The following is a 15,826-nucleotide window of genomic DNA, read 5'->3' as shown; positions in this document are numbered from 1 at the left end:
CATAGGTACAGGAAAATCTCAAATGAGTCAATTTTGAAAAAAAGAAGTCTGAAGGGGAAAATAACAAATAAAATATTTCCTCAAAAGATATATATTTCGTAAGAAAACTCTGACCTGTACTACTAAGTATCTCACGTGATTAAAACACTTTTACTATCTAGTTCATGTCACTTATGTCTGCTTACTTTTTGCATTTCATTCATATTGGATGGTTAAAATAAATGAGCAATCAGTTTTACAAAGGGGTCTTTGCATCTGTTTTTTTAAAGCTGTGGTTTAACCAGCTGTATAGATTTTGTCATCTGAATTGGAATATTGGTAAACTCAGAAAAGGGCCTTCAGTCTGCAAAGACACGAAGAAGTTACTGTATGCACAGAAGAATTTCAGCACTTTTTTGGGCATACGGAGAAAGTTAGAAGATTAACGTTCCTCCAGTGCATATTGAATGCATATTTTGCACGTTCTAGCAAGAGAAACAGCTTTAAGAAGGGGAACAATTTCAGATAAATTATGTTAAGTTTAGAATGAAAACCAGAACGTGAATTGTGCTATACTCCAGGTATTTTGGTAAGTTAGCAGTTGAAAACAATTTGGAATAGAATTGACATGCTAACGCAGTAATAATAGCAAGAAGGAAGTTTTGATTGCATTAATAGTAGTAAAAACACATTCCTACATTTCCAGTTGTGCTCTGTCTTCTATCAGTTAAATTTTACCTACTAATCGTCCAAACAGATGTGCCACTGTGATTGCAGCAAGGTCTTATACCTTTCGTGGATATCTGTGGATGTGTTGGTCTGTGTTGGAGGCTCGCTGTAGGACTGTACAGGGACCAAAAGCAGGTTGGGCAGCGAGGGTTCTTACTGCCAAACCTAGGCAGCCCCATTTGTGTTGTACAAACCTGGCATAACGACAGTCGCTCTGTTGCAGTACCCTGAGCCTGACAAAATCAGGCTCCCCGTTGATAATGTAAATTTCTGATAGGAGTACTATGGTTTGTCACTTGAGTTTCTATTAATTTATGGCAGTTTTATGATGACCGAGGAGAAAGCAAGCATGCAGTCATATGTACACAAGGCTTTCAGGCTTCTTCCTTTGATAATTTGGTCTCGGAGAAAGGTATGTGAAGGTCTGTGGGGTCACATCTCCACAAGCCAGGAATCCTTCTCTGGCACCCACAGATAAACTTTTACCTCTCAAAACAGGTTATCCACATCCAGGGTTGTATTAGAAATGGTCCTTGGCCTGCATTAACCTCCAAAAAAGCGTGGCCAGCCATTGTTTGTGAGTGCTGTTTGGCCCAGAGCACAGCAGTGGCAGGAATAATTTAACAGAACGGATTTTGTTTGCTGCTGTTGGAGCCTGACCCTCCGAGCTCTTTAGTCCCCTGCTGAATGAGCCCCGTTGATGTGTGCACGTCAGCCTGTTGTCATTTGCTGTGTGCACCGTTGTCTGATCTGTGTCCAAGCTGTAAGGTAAATTGAGGCAAGAAACCAGACTGAAGGCTCTTTACTTTACTGCCTATGCTCAATTTATTGACTGAATTCATTATACTAGAATGAATAGCCCTGTGAGCCAATGTCTTGTAAAACTCACATAAACAGGCCTTATTGATGCAACTAGTTCCTTTGGCTTGTGATATCATCTCTCTCAAGCAGAATTCCCCTTCGGTTTCATCTTTAGAAACTGATGATGTTTTACAGCCCAGTGACTCAGGACCACGTGTGTGGATTAATAATCTTAGGGCTTTCCAGATATTGCCTGTTAACCTTCTCCCGTATTGTTTGCGGACAATGGAAGATGTTATCATTCAGCAAAAATTTGCTAAACCTAGCACAACAACCGAGTCTGTCTTATGGGACTGCTCATCTGTGAGTTACTGAAGCCTCTAAATTTGTGGTAAATGTTTTTCTGATCGATTCCTTGTCCCTTAATAAACTGCTAGATATGGTTCAGAAACATTCAGCAAATGAAGTTGTTTCTCCTCTCCAGGAAGGTTGCATGTCAACTCATTAAAAATACACATATTGCCTTTGGCATGTACATCTGTTGCATTACTGTAATTGTAATAAAAGCTGTGATGAAGGGCAGAAAAGATGGTAAAAGTTTCCTTAAAACTAATACGTCCGTTAAAACAAACCAACCTGCCAGGGATTTGTTACCACATCCAAAGCTTAGTCACAACAATGTTTTCTCTCCTCTGAAAGGAAATGAGATTTGAAAACTTAATTATAGCGGAACTCTAAGACCTAGTGCCGCTCCCGTTGACATTGAGAGTGAAAAGCTCCATTCAGTAGCAGCAGAATCAGGCCCTTGGTTGAAAGAGTGAAGGAGGAATATTACCTATCTGTCCCACTGTTTCAAATTATGTTTGTTCCTGCTTCTTATCCAAACTCATCTTTCTGTTGTCTTAACTTTATAGTTGATGATATGTAGAAGCCTCAGTCACACAGCAGAAGGCCTTGCGATGACACTGTGCAAAAAGATAACAAAATATAACGTCTTGTCCCAAAGGGGAAATAGTACAGAAAGAGGAGAGACAGCCCAGTCTGTAAAGAAAATGGAGGATGGGAAGACACAGTGTATAAATAATAAAGGACCTATTAGAAATAAGCAAAGGGGTCTGAAGGCAGTTTGCCTACCTGGATTAACCTTCTAGCAAAGATATCTTAGGGCAGAAGAAGCATTACAATGAACAAACTAGCACGTAGGTACTTGTATTCATGAACCTAGGAGATGAATAGACAGAAAAATTGGCCATTAGTGACCTTGAGTTATCTGAAACATTGTCACTCTGTTTATTCAGGCTAGCAAAACAAGGATACCCCTATCTAGCACAGTGGTGGTTATTCTACAAATCATGTACAGTCCTGCAATGCTGGAATACTTTGGCACTCCAGCACGTTGAAATTTGTAAACATTTCTTCGGTGACAGATGCCAGTAGCAGACTTACAGTGACAGTATACCGTTCTGTCTACACGGGACAGGATTTATTGCCCAGCCATTTGACTGGCAAACTTCCTCCATTTGTTTCTGTAAAATTTCCACAAAAGCACAGACATTACATAATGGGTAAACACCGCAAGGCTTTTTCGAGAGGCGGGCTGGCAGGTCAGAGGTTAACGTCTGGATGACAGTGAAGATACAGATAAGCACAATAGCAAGAAAAACCTCCAACTGGCCCAAACTCGGTGCGTCCTTTGTGATCTTGAACCTGTGACTTCCCTGGAGGAATCTCCCTGTTTGTGTAACCTATTCGGGGAGCACAGAGATCTGGGGCGGGGGGGTGTCTGCTTTGTGCAGTTCAGGCAGGTTGGGAAGGAGGGGACTCAGAAACCTAGAACGAGGGTTTCAGATGGGTTCAGGCTGTCACACGAATGCAGGCTGGAGATGGTAGATTTCTGGTTTATTTTAAGCATCCAAGAGATGTTGTAAGAAGACAAGGAACTAAGATGAAACTTCAGAGTTTGGATTCAAATTTTATCGTGTTCCAAGTGTGGAGACATTCAGATTTCATGTAGAGTGTTTACAATTCCCTCATTTTACAGAGAAAAAAGGGCTAAGGCATTTTCAGACACTCTTACGCCCACAGGACTGCATAGGAAGCAAGAGTCCCAACTGAGGTATTGAGGCTTGTCTCTGCAGTAGCCACCTCTCTCTCTTGGCTGTACAGGATGGCAAAATTACATCCCTGAAGTGCCATAGAGTAAAATGCTTTCCCGTAGGATAAAATTTGCAGAATTGTCAAACAGCATCTGGGCAATAAATTTGTATCAAAAGCAAGTGAAACATAGGCTTCCAGTTGCTATGAAAATGGAACGTAAGCTTTTACAATGACTAAGTTGTTTTGAAATTTTATCTCCATGGAGCCAACTGGAAAATTTCGTTCTAGCTTTGAATTATCCCAACCTTGGGAGCTGTCATGTCTTGAGATCTGTTTCTATTCCCATTCTCTCTTCTTAATCAGAGAGATTTTAAATATGACATTATGGGTGGTCTTCATCTGACCACTGCGGACATCATGCTGTCCAAATAGTTGGCATCTAAAGCAGGACAGGTGAATCACACCCTACAGATGACTGTTTCTCTTTACTGACCTCAAAGGGACCCTCTCTCTACTAGATACCTAAAATTAGGGGAGATAAGTCCCACTCTGCCTACTGGCTGCTCATTTTGCTGCAGCCATCAGAAGACAATGTGATTGTGATCCGAATTGTCCATGAAGCCTTTACCCTTGCTGCCAGGACAGGCAGATATCCCATGCTTTGGCTGCATTCAAATTCACAGTTTCTGGTTTCTAGTGAGAGTCCTGTTGTTCGTTTCCTACCTTCTTGGAAAATTCGTTGTACATCTCCACCTCCATTTCCTGACAAGTAAGATGGGAAATTTTTGAGAGTTCTTTTTTGGGACTAAAATGCTGCAGAAATACCTATCTAACTGAAATACTTGGGTAAGGACAGTGCATGGTGTTGTATTCATGCACTCAATAGCTCCTCCATCTATTCTGCTCCTATTTTTCAGAGTTAAAAAACAATGTTTAACGTATTAGGTAAGCACTTGATAAACAAATTCACCTGAAATGGTGAAATAAGAGGGCTTTGCCCCCCTAAAGAGTATTTTTAAAAGCTGTATAACCACATAGGTAAAATTTAGTTTACTTTTCTTTGTTATTAAATTAAACCGGTGTTCTTTTCTTGCACTGAAATTAAAATTTAACTCCTAAAAGTAATAGAAGATATGATGAGCACCTCTAAATTTAGCACGGAAGGCAGAGCTCTTCTGATTTTGTTGTACGGAACTAAAAGTCTCCATTGAGACACGCAAAGCAAGGGGAAGTTACGCATTACATTCTCATCTAGGTTTTATTATTTCAAACACTGTACTAGCACATTTTTAAAAGGATCTGACATTCAAGACAAGCAACGAGCTATTGCCCAGCATCACATAGCTGATCAGCAGCAGAACTGTACACGGACCTACATCCCAGGACAACAGTTTATCTACTGAACCTGCTTAACCGTTAATTTAACTTTATATGTGTATATATATATATACACATATGTTAGTCATGAGTGGCTTCCACAAGCCACATTGGCTAGACAGCTAGACAGGCTGACAGTCTATTTAAAAATGCCATGCATGCTACAAAGGATTTCAGGTAGCATCAAACTCACAACTACATTTTTCACAGTGGGCATGAGAATAAAAGCTTTCCCTCCCCCCTGCCACGGGACAGCTATGCAGATCTTTGAACCTAGACCAGTAAATTTTCAAGCTGATTTTCCAGGCTGGCTGAAATCAAAGCCCTGGTAGTAAAAACTGATTGCTTTGTTTCTTCTGATGAATGTAAGTTTTAGATAACTTCTGGCTATAGTGCAGAAATCATATCAAGGATATTTTTCTACTTTTATAATTAAATATGTATAGAATTTCAGACATGATGTATAGCTAGACAAAATTTCATGCAGAACAGAAACCACTGACTGGTAAGTAAATGATATCTATGTAAACTAAATAATGTTAAACCTGAGCAGTGTAGTGTAGTATATCACAGGTGGGCCAAAAGGATGAAGCTCAGCAGGTCTCCTCTCTTCTTGCTGTGTGCATTCTTTGATACTCGGTGGGGCAGAAAGAGGTCAAATTGATACAGCAGATAATCCCCCTTGCTCTCACTAGCATCCAACTAATTAGGATTCAAGAGAAGTAGTCTTTCCTGAAATCAGGTAACTCTGCAGTTGTCTCTTACAAGATGTTTTTTCACCTGTATCTGAATTGGCTACTGCCAGATATTGCCAAGGGTCAGAAGGCTGCTTTCGGTAGCCCAGCAGTCTGACCCAGCGTGCTAAATCCTCTGCTTCTGCAGAGTTTCTCGGCAGGCTCCTGTGTGCTGTCACAGTTGAGTCCTATCCACTTCTGACATTTTAAGTGATGATCGTAATATGTATTTCTGCAAAGTGTTTAAGAGCGTGTTTCCTTACCTGTGGAAACACAATAATATTTTATCACCTGCTTTGCAGGAAAAGGGGCCAAAGAATAACAGTCTTTAATATTTTCATGTTTCCTCTGCTACTGTTTATTTTCCTGTGTGATGCCTGACTAAAATGTTTGTTTAATGTAGTCGGACAACTCACCTTACCAAGGCAGCACTTAAGCTGACGGAAAAACCTCACATCTGCTTTATTCTTTCTGTGAGTGAAATAAACTTTTCCTTATTTCAGAGTAGGATGCTCATATTAAATTACAGGAGGAAGGCAATGACTTTTATGTATTTATAGTCCTATTTATTTTTTAAAGTCAATCTGCTTCATAATTTACCCCATTTCCAAAAGAAAGAAAGAAAGATGTTTAACAAGGACTTTTATTACTTGCAAAAACTTTTACTTTCCTGTGAAAGCCTTGTGAAAATAATGGTAATAATGTGGAAATTTCTCGTTGAGTTTATTTCTGTTAATTATTCCTCTTTTTCTTCTTTGGGGGAAAACCCAATGTAAAAAACTCCCATCATAAATATTACTCATAAGGTGTGAATGTTTTGATAGTGGAACTGCTGATCATTTCCATGAAATGTGAGGCACGGTTGGGATTTGGTTGGAAAAGAGGAGATTGTTTATTCACCCCTGGTGGGGTTTCATCCCTAGGGATATGATTTACTCCCACAAATTTGCAGCTAGTCTAATGATGTGTTGCAAATGGCATGAAAAAGGAAAGGGTAACATCAACAAAGCAGAAAGGATGTTGAAAATAAGTATATGCCAGTTAAGTGCTAGCAGCTACAGTTGCTTTGTGTTAGCCAGTGCCAGATAGTCATCTGCAAACTGGCACTTTATTTTCCCTGGACCCAAGACAAAGCCCCCTGAATTCAGGGGAAGGATTCCCTTCTGCAGTAGGCTCACGCCTTTTGTCTCAGAGGTGTCTAAACTCCCCCAAGGAATATGTGAAGTAGAGCTCCTGGCTCTGTCTTAACTTGTGTTTACTGGTTGGCCATTGAGCTTGATTCATCAAATTCCATCATGCAGTCCCAGCAAAGCACTTAAACACATGCTAAATCAATACCCATGGGTAAACTATAGGCATTTGTGTCTTGGAATAAAGTTTTTTTGGAAAATGACATTTACAAAGCTGCTAACTAATGCAATACCTGTCATTCCATGCACCTAAAGGGGACACTGGTCTGGATGTAATTCTTACAGGCATCTAAAGCAATATTGCAGTCTGCTTTGCTGCTGCTTCTTGTCATGAAAATGTCCACCAGCGCTCACCATCTTCCTTCTCTAATTCTTTAACGTTAACAATATTGACAAGGAGAAAATGCCTACAGAGTCTTCATGAGTCTGTGGAGGAAATGCTGGCTTATCTTGAGCAAACCCAGTGGTGCAGGAGATTGCTTGCTGGTTAGTGCAATGGTCAGGCGTATTTAAAATGAGCTTTAAAAACAGTGGTTTATGTTTAACAAAGGGTGGTGTAAAGTTCACCTTTCATACCAATCAAAGCCACTCCACCTGAGAGGAAGTTCACCTCGTTGAAAGGAGGGGTGGTCCAGTTGCTGAATTTTATCAGGGTTCCTCAAGAAAGAGTCAGCGTGAGGTTCTAATCCAGAAAAGCACTCAAACTGACCTCCGTAGAGCTACTCACATGCATAAAACCCTGTCTAGAAGAGCATATTAATTCCCAGTAGAGTTCAGGCAGGAACCATAGTGTGAAGATGCTAAATTGCTGCAGACACTGTCCATCCTGCCCACTCCCTGTGGGACTGAACTCTACCTACACCAGACCCTTCTGTGCTCCTCTTTGCAGGGTACGAGAGCAGACACTTTCCATGACCAAAAATCTGGACCCTAGCAGAAATCCCATCATCACAGACATCTGCCAGGGTATGTGAGAGCTTAAACTGGAGATGAATTTCTCCAGCTAAGCGATAGTTCTGTCATTTGAAGATGATGGGAGTTGTTCCAAAGTAACTTAGGACAGGGTTAAGTCCATAGACATTTCAGTTTCCATCACACACCCCACTTTACCTGCATGTGCTTCATCACACAAAGTAAATGAGTGTTTTTCGCACTCCTCAACAAAGCATCTATTGTTTGTGAAGCACCTGGGTATAATTGTTGAATAACTTTATTTTTGCCTTCTGCCTCTACTATGCTTCCTCAAGCACAGCTGACTGATTTTCTTGTATAGTTCTGATCTGCCTGCAACTTTAATACCAAGCAGATTGGAGAAGTCTGTCATAACAATTGCAGCTATTTCTGCCTGTTTGTGCTGATCATGGTTATATATTAATTGGTATGTTTTCATTCTAAATTCAAGTGTAAACTTAAGCAGAACCCAAAGTAAATGTTTACGTCTTGTAAACCTCTAAACATCAACATATTATCTAATGTGTGTGTGCATGTGTGGAAGCACATGTTCCTGTGTTAGTCATCCTTGATACTAAGCAGTTCCTTCTGTTTGATGTTTTAAACAATAAGTTATACGATATTTCCAAGATTGCTGTTGGCAAAAATTACTGGTAGAAAATATGTTTTCCCCATAGGAAATTACACTGCTCTTTGGTATTATTAGTTCTTGCCACTGTTTTCTGACTCTTTCTGAGGAATGACAGAGATTGCTTCCTCAAGAGCAAAGGATAAACTGGAAAGAAAACTAGTGTTACACTCCTCTGAAGAACCTTACAGTAAGATGGGCAACTTACCAGGAAAAAATGTGACCAGATAGTAGTACATTCCCTGAGGAAAACTTATTTTCAAAAGTTCAATCTACTTTTTGCAGGGCATTTCAATTTAGCATGAGAATCCAACCTAGAATTGATTCATCACTTTGCAATTTAAGCAATTTTGCTTTAGTGTTTAGAGGACTTTTGAAAGAGTCATATTGAAGCATGTCAAAGTACAGGTGAGCTCTGTGCATATGAAAATAGTAGTCCTTGGCAATAATTGTCCCATTGAAATCAAATTACTTTCTTTTACCCTCTGCTTGTAGTCCCTCAGAAGGACAAGCAAAACTCTGCATGCATATCTGCAACTCGATGTTGAACAGTCATGGATTTAGAAATAGACTGTAAAATCTGTGGAGCAGAAATGATGTTTTTCCTGATAGTGTAAATAGTCTCTGAAACACTGAAGCCAACCCCTGGCTGGGACCTTTAGTGCTCCCACACAGTATAACTAATTCTTAATTACAAAAGATTCAATCAGGCAGTCAGTTAGGACTCTTCCCTTTTGCTACACTTACCATCAAATTATCAATTTACTTGCATATTGTCCAGTTTACGTTTGTGGAGGCCAGGAATGGTAATTAAAACTTGCCAATGTTTTGCATATCTTAAAAAGTTTCTCAAGCATTTCATAATACCAGATTATTGTGAAATTATCCTGCTGCCAGGCAGATTTACTACAGAAGGCATCGGTGAAGCCTTCTGGGAGAAGGAGACTAAGAATTTGTGGAGGTTCTGTGGGAGTCCCTTGGGTGACAGAAGAAAGCATCATTTCAGGCTTTTCTATGTGCGGTACTGCCGGTACCTGACAAAATGTGTCCCCAGTCTCTACTGTGGTCCTTAGCCAACACAAACAAGAGTCTAAAGTAATAGCAATAATAGCAATTAAATGGCAAATGGTGAAATAGCAGATGTGTTCTGTGAAAAATTTGACAGTAAATGATAGTTTTGTAAGGCAGAGCATCAGAACTGTCTTGGGAAGCTGCAGTGTCAACGTGGGAAAGACAGACATATGGAAACAAACTATAGAGAGTGAGCCGCTAATGGCAGTGTAATGAGGTTCCTTGTTTTTCACAGGGCATAAGACATGGTTATTAAAACAACTGTACTTCCTCAAAAGAATATTTGCAAGTATGCACAGGTATACAGAGGTTGGAGCACTTTTCAGTCAGACCAATGTCATGGGAGCTTGGCTTCCTTAACCATGAAAAGGCGATTAATTTTGAAACATTTAGTAAAGAAGTCTTGATGATGAGTTTAAGGGGAAAGATAAAAAAATCTTGTCTATCATTATGAGCAAAAGTGCGCTCATGAAGGATGTAAAATTATGGTAGACAAAGAAATTCATAAGAGATCAAAGGAATACTGGCAGGAAGATGGTAGATGACCTAGGTGATGTGCAGGTAATGTCAATTCCAAAAGTATGGAAAATAAAGTAGTGTTGCAAGCCTTTAAAAATCACCAAAATGATTAGTTAGTTGGCTTAACAGACACAGGTGAGACAACTGACAGAACTAGAATATCAATATGAAGGGACATAACTTACTTGGGAAAGAAGAACAGGGAGAAAGAAGGAGAATGGATGCACTTGTCTTTACATCCAGATATTAAAGACAGGGAGACCTGTTGAATATTATGTCCACCAAACCATGACAGATGGATTCAAGAGACTTTTTCTGTGAAACTTCCAAGCCATCGAAAATGCAGTATGTAGTGTGCTTGATGTCTGTAGAGGAAGGAATCCAGCAACATATAGACTGTTCAGCTAGTTCTCATAATGCATTGCTTTATATATTTATATTTATATTTATATTTATATTTATAATTATATTTATATTTATATTTATATTTATATTTATATTTATATTTATATTTATATTTATATTTATATTTATATTTATATTTATAAAGTGGAGAAAGTAATTGGCAGAGAATATATGGCAGTTTCATACAAAGAATTTGAAGATGAGAGGCAGATTGGCTGAATATAGTCACAAGAGGGTAACGTGTGCTAGGACAGAAATACTTAACATGTCTACAACATATTGCTCTATTCATCCACTAATTCCCTTAAAATCTTGTCATAGTGGAGAGATATAGGTAACACTTGTCTAATCTATCTAGGTGACTACTGTAGGAGGAGATGAATTGTGTTCTTTCCACTGATTGTGAAGGAAGAAAAATTAAGCTTTAGATATCCACACTTACTCAGGTGAATCCCATGACAGATATCAAGAAATTATGACCTTCAATGAAAATAAATCAGAGTTGTTTAGACTAAACAAGGGACAACTGAAGGACATGGTGAGAGTTTTCAAGTAAAGGAGAATAATTTAATCCACGTGTCCATGGTAGACGAGGTAATGTGTAATGGAATTTTAGTTAATGATAAGAATGGAATTCTAGACTGGATTTCCTAGGAAGATAATGAAACTTCCATCATCTGTACTTCCTAAGGACAGGATGGATAAGTATCTGCTGAAAATGACACAATATCATTGATTCTCCTTAAGACAAAAAGACCAATAGAGATCCCTTCCAGCCCTACAATTTCATACACGCTAATTAATTAAAGATGCAAGAGTAGCATCCAGAATTTCAGAACCCTAATGAGGGACAATTTACCATGGTAAGAACCAAGCAAAACAGATGAACAGATGCAACACACAATGTTTGGGGAAACAAAAATATAGGCAAAAAATGCAGGCATTAGTTAAAAGCATATCTGAAAATTCAGAAAATGTCTGATTGAATGTCTGAATGAATCTGCATTCTGCAGGTTGGATGCAGGATACAGAAACATTATAGTAGGGCCTGCCAAAGATAGGTAAGTTACCTCTAGAAATCAGCTAAATGAGTATAGGACTTGGAGTAGCATTGGAGTGTGATCATACTGTTTAATCATTAATTAATTTTCTGGTATGGTTTTAGCCTTCTCCAGCTAGCATTCTCCTAGTATTCAGACACAGGCCAGGAGTTAGAGCTGCCGTACACTCTTCCCCATAAGCAGGTTCGGTAGAGGAAATATTTAATTCTGTGAAAACAAGCCATTCTATTCCAGTTGGCCTCAGGGCCACAAAATAGTTCCTGGCTCCATTTAATACAATGGTGCAGATACAGCCCATATTTATACCTGCAAAAGCAGCAACAGTTTGGTTGTTGGAAAGCAGTTGTGAGAAAACAGACTGTGGAAATTTGACTTCACAATTGTGAAAACAGAAGCTGAGAAATTGATAAGTCAAAGCAAAAGATGGTGCATTTAATGTTTGAAGGGGGGTAAGATAGACTAGGAAAGGCATTTTACAAAGGTATGGATCAGTGAAAAGAGCAAAGGCTATCAAAAGCAAGCCAGTGTGGAAATATGTTCTTTAGAGTGTTGTTTACAGAACAACAGAGCAGATTGTTCTATAACAAATGAGTTGTTGATGATGATATAGCTAAAGGTAGACAATAAACCCTCATTTTCCAAACCATCAAGCCATGTCTGGAAGAACTATACTATGCCGTGAGTTTAAGAGTAAACCTGTAAGTCTTTAACGTCAGGGAAGGCAAACTAATAAAGAGCTTTTCTCAGACTTTTATGTAAGAAATGTGGACTAACTAAACAAGTTGTAGCCACTCTTCAATTTTTTAGCTGAATCTAGTAGAATTGATGTTCAGTACTTGTGACCCTGATAGTACAGTACTAACCTAGCAGGATATTTTCTTAGAGTTGGTGACAAATATTGCTCCAATATTAGTTCAGAATCAGATGAATGGAAGCATTATTATACTAACTGCAATATACTATTGAGTTACATAGGAACTAATGTCTGAAAATGAGATCCAAAGTCTATCCTGTCCAGTCTCTCATTTCCAACAATAGTCAGAACAAAATGCTTCCATGAAAGAAGCAAAAACTCTGCAGTAGAAAAGTCTGCCAGTTAATAAAAGCATCGTTCTTAGAGGTAGAGGCTTAAAGACCTGAGGCTTTTATAGTAGTGGGTAGCTCTAGTTTCTTAAGAGAGTTCTAAATATTTGTTGACTTCCAGTATCTTTGTTGTCACTTGCTAATTTCTTGGCCCTGAGAGGTTCTTACTGTAAGGAGCTGTGTCCTATGTGCTGTATCAGATGTGCTGTAAAATGGATTTGCTTTTACAGGTTCTGATATTTCTACCTGTTGATATTCCTTTGCATTACAAATGAGTTGCAAAAGATTTTTGAAGAACTAAGGGGCCTGGTTGCACTTCAGATTTGTGGGTTTTAATCATAATGAGCTGTCTTTTCTTAAATGCCTCAAACACAAGTGAGGGCAGAGACCAGCTGGAAAGTGTTATTTGACTGAAAAATACATGAATTAACTAAATGACATTCAGCCTGGAAAAATGAAGCTAACAGAATAAAAACGAAGAAAAAAAAAGTATCTAAAACATAGGTTCTGTGTAGGTGGGGAACAGAATCAAGGGAGCCAGAAATAGCGGACGGATGAGGGAGAGCGGGAGGACTGATAAAAACTTGACATGCTGCAGGGTCTCAGAGTACCCTGTAGAAGTACAAAGAATACCCACAGCCTGCACCACAGTAACGAGAGGATCGCTGGTCTCGTACAAACTCCTCCAGTTCTACCTAAAGAAAGTTTATTTATTTCTTGGTGAAAAAAAGACAGTGCCTTAGTATATGGTGGCCTTATTAAGACAGCATAAGAAGTCTCTCCACTCTCTGTATTCATCTGCTCAGAGGGTTGGTTGGTCAAAATATGGTAAGAGTAGTGGCACCAAATTTGCATTTGGGAAGCATGATGAAGGTAGGGCTGTGGTCTTCTTTTCCTCTGAATTTGTCCACTCTGGAAAATCATATAGTATGTTCTTCCAAGGTTAATGCTGTTGAAATTGTGCTGTCTGGACCTTGAAGTAAAAATTTGGCTTCATGTTTCTCCCTGTACCCATTCCAGAACATAGCTCCTACTAACTTACAAAATAGAGCAATATTTTGATGTGTAGGACTTAATAAATTTACACCTACAGCCACAATCTTGTTGATAGAGTCAACATAATCTGAAGCCAACAGCAGTAGGGAAATGAAGTGAGCTCGGGTAACCCTTTGTAGTCTTATGTTTATTTTAGTCTGATGAACAAGCTATTAAAGAATGTGTGTGTGCATCCATTAAAGTGTCCAGATTGAGGCTATCTTCACAGCCACTCATTTTTGTTGGAAGAGGAACTATTCTGATAATTTCCTGAAATTTATTAGCCAATGAAGTTGAAAAGGTTTTTTTTTTCTTTGTTAATGTCTCTGTTGTTTCATTAGTATGGCATCTCTTTCTGTCTATTCTTTCTGTCACAGTAAATTCATCTCCTTAGCCCAGCAAAGAATACCATATTGTTTTTACATAGTTAAGATACCGACTACAGAGCAAAACTACACAGAACGAGATCTAGTCATGGCACCACAACACAGAGTTGATTTTTTAAATTAATCAAGGGCATGTATATCTCTCAAAGTTTATCAGGGTTAAGTTGGAAATACTTAACCCTCTTTTATATTTTATGGATATGTGCACCATGTGTAAGTCTTTTTTTTTAAGATTTCTTTCCATACAGACATAGCTCCCACTCTTGAATTTCCACAGACAACATAATGTGACCCCTCAGCTTCTAGCGTGAGTTTACGATTAATCTAGCCCTAATCTAATCTTCTTCTTGCAAATAAGCAAGCAAATGATCTTTGGATATTCAATAATCAAGCAAGAAGTTAAAAGACTTGAGGAAAAACACTTATTTCAGTCCAAGTACAGGAAATCTCTGTATTGCTTCAAGAATCAAATGTAAGAGAAAGTTTATCTGTCCCAAGTTAGAATCATGTTTGTTCCCTGAAATTATCACAGCTTTCAAAGTTCCAGCATAGATCTGTTGCTATCCACAGAGTCAACTGACAACATATTGGTTTAGGATATAGCTCTAAAATCTTTAGAAAGTAATAATAATGCTTCTAGACATGTGTTTCTTCAAAATCAGGAAATCTTCTATTTCATATATTATTTGCTTGAGTACATTGTGGATATAGCAAAGTGTTTGAAGTTCAGCTCAATAGATACAGGTATTCATCTAACAACTGGCTAATTGAACTGGTGGTTAAATAGCCCTAAGCACTGAAAAGCTTGATTGATTTCAGTCATTATTGTTTGTGAAAACTAATAATTTAGCTGAAGGATATTAAGTCCTTGCTGTGACACTTTGGGTTAAAGAGCTACCAATGATATAAAGCACTCTTTTCTTTTCTGGATCCTTGATTTGAGCCCAATCAGGGTTCCTCTATCACAAAACCCCCACAAATAAATCAAACACATTTTGGCACAGTTTGTCGTCTCTGCTTAGCAAATGTATGAGACTAAACTGACACTGATCCTTAATCACCTTTAATCCATGGAGAGGGAATGATCCTACCAGGGCAGGAGAAAGGTCATTGGCAGGATCATGGGGAGAAACTAAGTTGGCAGTTAATTTCATAAGCCTGACCTGGGAATAAATGAAGGGCTTCTATTTTCAGGGTAATCTGTGTATATAAAAGATTTGCATATAAAAAGTTAGGATATGTAAGAAGGTATTTATGTGTTAAAAGCATGATAAACATGGTATTTGTCTGTTAAAACTTTGATTTCACTTTTAAGCTCTAAGGCCGTATGGTTTATGATAATTATATAATTAACAATAGGTTTTTTCATTATTGAACCCTGGTGACCTGGTTATGATTTACAAGGGGTATCAGCAACTTGAGATAGAATAGACTGTAATAAAAATGCTTTGGGATTCTACAGCTGTCGCCAAGTACGTTGGTCAGTCTCTGTAGGTCTGCAACCACATTTTCTTTTTTTTTTTTTTTTGAGAAGTGCTTTTCCTTTCCTAGTTGCTCTGCGCAAAACCCACATGAAGGAATATTTACAGAGGCCATGATACTGCAAAGATTCATGTTATATGCTTTACTTCCTGTGCTTTGGATTATCCCACTGACCTAGGCCGACTCATAATAATGTATCAGTCCAGCATACGCATAAGTACAGATTTGAAGGAATGGGATTAGACCACAAAAATTAAGAAAAAAAATCACTGAAATTGGCTTTAGACTGTTAAACCAG

At 38.6% G+C, this 15,826-nt stretch overlaps 1 protein-coding gene across 2 annotated transcripts in view; it reads left to right on the top strand.

Annotated features, from left to right (window-relative positions):
• The window catches only part of LDAH (lipid droplet associated hydrolase), a 123,436-nt gene that overhangs the window by 82,894 nt on the left and 24,716 nt on the right, over positions 1-15,826 (top strand). The window lies entirely within an intron of this gene.

This window comes from Nipponia nippon, unplaced genomic scaffold (assembly GCF_047370975.1).
Source record: "Nipponia nippon isolate SJK-2023a ecotype South Korea unplaced genomic scaffold, ASM4737097v1 scaffold_4, whole genome shotgun sequence".
NCBI classification, from domain to species: domain Eukaryota; kingdom Metazoa; phylum Chordata; class Aves; order Pelecaniformes; family Threskiornithidae; genus Nipponia; species Nipponia nippon.
Note: the sequence above shows the minus strand (reverse complement) of the source record. Positions and strands in the feature narration are given on the sequence as shown.